The sequence below is a fragment of the Schistocerca serialis genome, chromosome 5, assembly GCF_023864345.2.
Source record: "Schistocerca serialis cubense isolate TAMUIC-IGC-003099 chromosome 5, iqSchSeri2.2, whole genome shotgun sequence".
NCBI lineage: Eukaryota > Metazoa > Arthropoda > Insecta > Orthoptera > Acrididae > Schistocerca > Schistocerca serialis.
In genome coordinates this window covers 834,191,849-834,196,891 of record NC_064642.1, presented here as the reverse complement: position 1 = coordinate 834,196,891, position 5,043 = coordinate 834,191,849, and the positions used below count along the sequence as shown (strand labels likewise).

The 5,043-nt window shown below is 40.7% G+C and overlaps 1 long non-coding RNA gene across 1 annotated transcript; it reads left to right on the top strand.

Annotated features, from left to right (window-relative positions):
- The first annotated feature begins 1,746 nt into the window (after positions 1-1,746).
- Positions 1,747-4,346, top strand: LOC126480708 (uncharacterized). Its single transcript, XR_007587457.1, has 2 exons — positions 1,747-3,359; positions 3,483-4,346. It is a non-coding gene; the product is annotated as an uncharacterized LOC126480708 (long non-coding RNA).
- The last annotated feature ends 697 nt before the right edge of the window (positions 4,347-5,043 follow it).

The following is a 5,043-nucleotide window of genomic DNA, read 5'->3' as shown; positions in this document are numbered from 1 at the left end:
ATTGTCAGCAACATCAGAGCACCTACATATTTGTTGGCCAAATACCTGACGGGATTATTAAGTCCTTATGTGGGTAAATGCCCTCATCACATCCGTAATTCCGTGGATTTTGTTAAACGCCTTGACAGCTTCAGGTTGGATGAGTCAGATATCATGGTGAGTTTTGACGTAGTTTCCTTGTTTACGAGGGTACCGCTGCGAGAGTCACTAGAATTGATTAGTCAGAAGTTTGACGAGAAAACCACTGAACTTTTTAGGCATGTCTTGACTTCCACGTATTTTCTTTTTAATGGAGAATACTACGAACAAACGGAGGGAGTCGCCATGGGTAGTCCACTCTCACCGGTGGTAGCGAATTTGTACATGGAGAACTTCGAGGAGGAAGCCCTGTCGTCATCCGTATGGAAACCTACTTGCTTTTTCCGTTACGTGGACGACACATTCGTCATCTGGCCACATGGTATGGATAAACTCCTTGACTTCCTTACACATCTGAACTCCATACACCCCAACATCAAATTCACTATGGAGACTGAAACGGAGGGTAAATTACCTTTCCTTGACGTCTTGGTCAAGAGAAGGGCTGACGGCACCCTAGGTCATGGGGTGTATCGGAAGACTACGCACACTGATCTGTATTTGCACGCAGACAGCTGCCACCACCCTTCACAGAGGAATGGGGTACTTAAAACTCTAGTACATAGGGCGCGCACTATCTCTGACGCAGAGAGTCTACCCCAGGAATTGGAACATCTGAGAACTGTATTTCGGAAAAATGGGTACTCAGAGTGGCAGATTCAACGTGCTCTCCGCCCAACCACTGCAGCACAACCTCTTGAGATGGATGAAGTCACGAGGGAGGAGGTAGGCACTGCATTTATTCCATACACAGGCGCACTCTCGGGGAAAATCGCTCGCATTCTGAAGAAACACCGGGTCGGAACTGTGTTTTGTCCTCCAAATAAAACCCGTGCACTGGTGGGGAGCGCCAAAGATGACCTCGGTTTGAGGAAGGCCGGCGTGTACCAGATTCCGTGTCAATGTGGCAAGTCGTATATTGGTCAGACGATGCGTACCGTCGAGGATCGATGCCGTGAACACCAGAGGCACACTCGCCTGATGTATCCGAGCAAGTCGGCGGTCGCTGAACATTGTTTGTCGGAAAATCACGTCATGGAATATGACCGCACGAGGATTCTGGTACAGACGTCGAGATACTGGGACAGCGTTGTTAGAGAGGCCATCGAAATTCGCACCAATGACGACCTCATAAACCGTGACTGTGGCTATAATCTTAGCAAGGCTTGGGAACCAGCGATCGGGTTAATCAAGAGTAAATCGAGCAAACGTATAGTTGTGACGACCACGGCGGACAGAGCCATCACTCCGACGTCATCTCAGACGCCGTCGCAATCTGTTCCACCGCGCGACCGTGGCGCGGTGCGCGGACGGCGGAGGGAGCGCGCCGCGGGCGGAGGGTATTTAAATCGGCCGCCGCCGCGACCGAACCCAGTTCCCTCTGAGCAGCCATAGCGTACGGATCTCCGTGCCGGCACGTTCACAGGAGCTCAGTCCGTCAGTTCACCTGATGATGGCGACATGTATGATCGCCGAAATATTGTGCCCGTTGGACACTATAGACCGGCAGCACACCCGTGGATATTTTGACTATCAAATACGCCGGGAGAAACTCAAGAATCACACAAAATTTTTAGGTATACATATTCAGCAAAACCTAAAATGGGAGACACATCTTGATCATGTAAATAGAAAGTTAAACAGACTAAAGTACGCAGTAAGAATCCTCTCACAAAACACAAGCCGTGTGTCAGAAATCACAATGTACCATGGTTGTATTCAGTCAATGCTGATGTATGGCATAATCTTTTGGGGGAACTCCGTAGGTACAAACAAAACATTTAGGCTACAGGAAAAGATTGTTAGAATAATAAACCATGCCAAGTACAGAGACTCCTGTCGACCAATGTTTAAAAATCTCAATATATTGCCTCTTCCTCGCTTATATATGTATGAAATACTAAATTTCACAAAAGGAAGCATTTTAAAAGATGAAAATATCTTCAAGTATCACTGTGATTACCACCCTCATGATTCTAGGCAGAAGCACTATTTGCATGTCAATACAGTAAGTACAAACAGTTGTAAGAGAGAAGTCTATCATACTGGCATAATGCTGTACAATCACATGCCATCCTATTTGAAACAGACGCAAAATTTACAAAAGTTTAAAGTGAAACTGAAAGAATACTTGCTTGACCACTGCTTCTATTCCGTTTCCGAGTTTTTAGAGTACCAGAGAAGTATAGTGTAACTGCTCAAATATTCTTAACCAATCTATCATTTTATTTCATTGTATTAATTTTGTCATCAATATTCAACATGTATGGAATAATTTTTAATTATTTATCATTTCAAAATAACAGTGTGTATGATGTTGTATATACTGTACTAACCTGTCTTGTCATACGTCGTTTGTGCAAAATATGAGCCTAAATACGATTTACAGGACCAATAAAGAAATACAAATACAATATCGCGGGCCCTGACGAATCGCTTCATGGCGTCATCAGAAAGACCGAAAGTGTGACTGCGCTGCCTGGTGGCTAGTCTTGTAAGCAGCTCTGTTGACACAAGTGACGCCATCCACTCATCACCTGTTGGCCACAGCCCTTTATGCAGTCTTGCCCTTAACTGAGAAGCGGCTCGTGGGTCCCGAAGAATCATGACATAATATCATGACTTGACGTCGTCTATCACGCTAGCCAATATCACTGGTAGTTTTCAAACTGCGGATATTCTTTGAATTGTGGGTGTATGTATAATGGCGGATTACTTGTTTTGTGTGAAAAAAAACCAATCGCATCTTTTTCGCCATGTTTCAGTTTTTAACAGTCACCATTTTATCGCCTGCTTTTATTGTTGTGCTATCTCCTAATTTAGTTTTTTAATTTTTCTGTAGGCTGCAGAGCGGCGTATTATGCTGCTGGCAGCCCACACCCCTCTTGGGGGGGGGTGGGGGGAGGAAAGTGTTTTGTGTGCGATAAAGCATTTCAACTACCGAAGACTTTATATCATGCACTTTTCCTCATGTGTGCGTATAGAGCCAAATACTGAAGGTACAGTGAGAAACTTTGCATTTTAATTTTATGATGCGCAAGAAAAGTAAAGTGTCTGGTAAATCTACAGAATTTCATTATCTGTGCCTACAGTATTCAGACGCACAATGTTACACTGTAAAGTTTGTTTCAGTGCATCTATGTGGATTATTTGTGTGAACAGTGTATTGTCATAAGAAATGGCTTCGGTATTTAATTTGCAATCATCATAAATTTTTGTTGGTAAGAAATTATTCCTGACACTCGAAAACTTTTGAATGTTCAAAATTACATCAGTGGCCATTTACAGTATTTTTTACAAAGATTTGTGAGTGGTGTAATCTGTTTTTGTAATGGATGTTTCAGAGTTTCTGAAGTGGAAGTCAAAAGAAGAGAAGACAGCAAGAAATAGCTTTTTGTGTGTTTCATGGTTTACAGGCCTACTGGGGAAACTAGCCACGAAAAAAAATAATAATAAATAAATAAATGACGAATAACAAATCAAGCATGGTACCTCTATGGTCATATGGAAATCCGAGCATTGTTATTAAAGAAATTAATTCAGTGTTTGTTTCTTTTGATTCCTTTATCGTATTGCCTGTAGTTGACAAAATTTAATTGAAATAATGAGTTGTTAATTTCAACATAAATTGGACTATGTGCATAGCTGTCTCTAATGGCTTGGCCTCTTTTCACAAGTAAAGTATGGATATTACCCACACCTTTGGTATGAATGTTTACTAGTCAGCTGTGGCAGAAGAAATCACTGACTCAAAGCATAGTTTGCTTGGTAGACATAATAAGAAATTGCCTTTTTAGTTACAATTTCACGTTTTTAGATTGTAGCACTTCCTGAGAGTGCACACAATCATTCATTTGCAATTTCTTTTTTTTTTAAAAAAAAGAAAAGAAAGAAAGGCTTTGGTTTAAAGTGTCTTTTCATTATGCCTGGTCTGTCTGTAACTCAACGTGTCATCGTGTCGTATTTGTAGTGACTACTAATCTGTCTTTTCCTTATGTTGTTGATACAGATCTAGCTGTTAGGGTGAAATGCTCTATTCCTTCAAATCAAGTCTCACCTACATGTAAATTACTTGTAGACCTGTGCCTTACTGAATAACAGTTTGTTGCAGAAAATGTACTTATGTATAGCCATTTGTTATGAACTGACAAATTCAGCAAAATGATCCTTGTATTGTATGATGATGAATAAAATTCATGTCATTATTATTATTATTATTATTATTGTTATTGAAGAGAACCAATTATCTACTGTCATAGTTCTAAATAATGAAACCATTTTGAAAAAGCACTGTAGGTTGTTTTATTATGGAAGGTGTCTTTATTGCATGACTGGCCAGTTTCAGATGTATGATTTTGATGCTGATGATGGTGACGTATGAGTTGCAATCTGTAACCAGTTTCATGCTATGTGGACACACACATACAGCAGCTCTTGTACATACAAACATACTAACAGCAAGCTTCCTGGTCATAAATTCATGCAACAACTCAACATTAATATATCTGTTCATTTACTTTAATTTCATGACGAAAATGTAACACCACTTCAATGTAGGAAAGAAATCTGCTAAGAAGTAGGATGGTGTCAGCTTCACCCTAACTAAAACAAAAATTGGTGTAGTCACAAAACTCCCTGCTGTAAACACAACCAATCTGTTTGACAATACAGAGCAGATGGACTGAAAGGTTCTGAGATTGCAGTGCCACAATGTTACAAACAGAGAACAAAATTCCCAGCAGTTCACGAGACCCCATCCTACTAGTTACAGGTAAAAACAGACACATATGCCGGATCATGAAACAGAACAAATAAAGATGGGTTTTCCCACCACCAAAGTACTGTTATTTCTGAGATGAGTATTTTTAACTATTTCTTTTTTTAATAAACTCACAAGGAAATAGG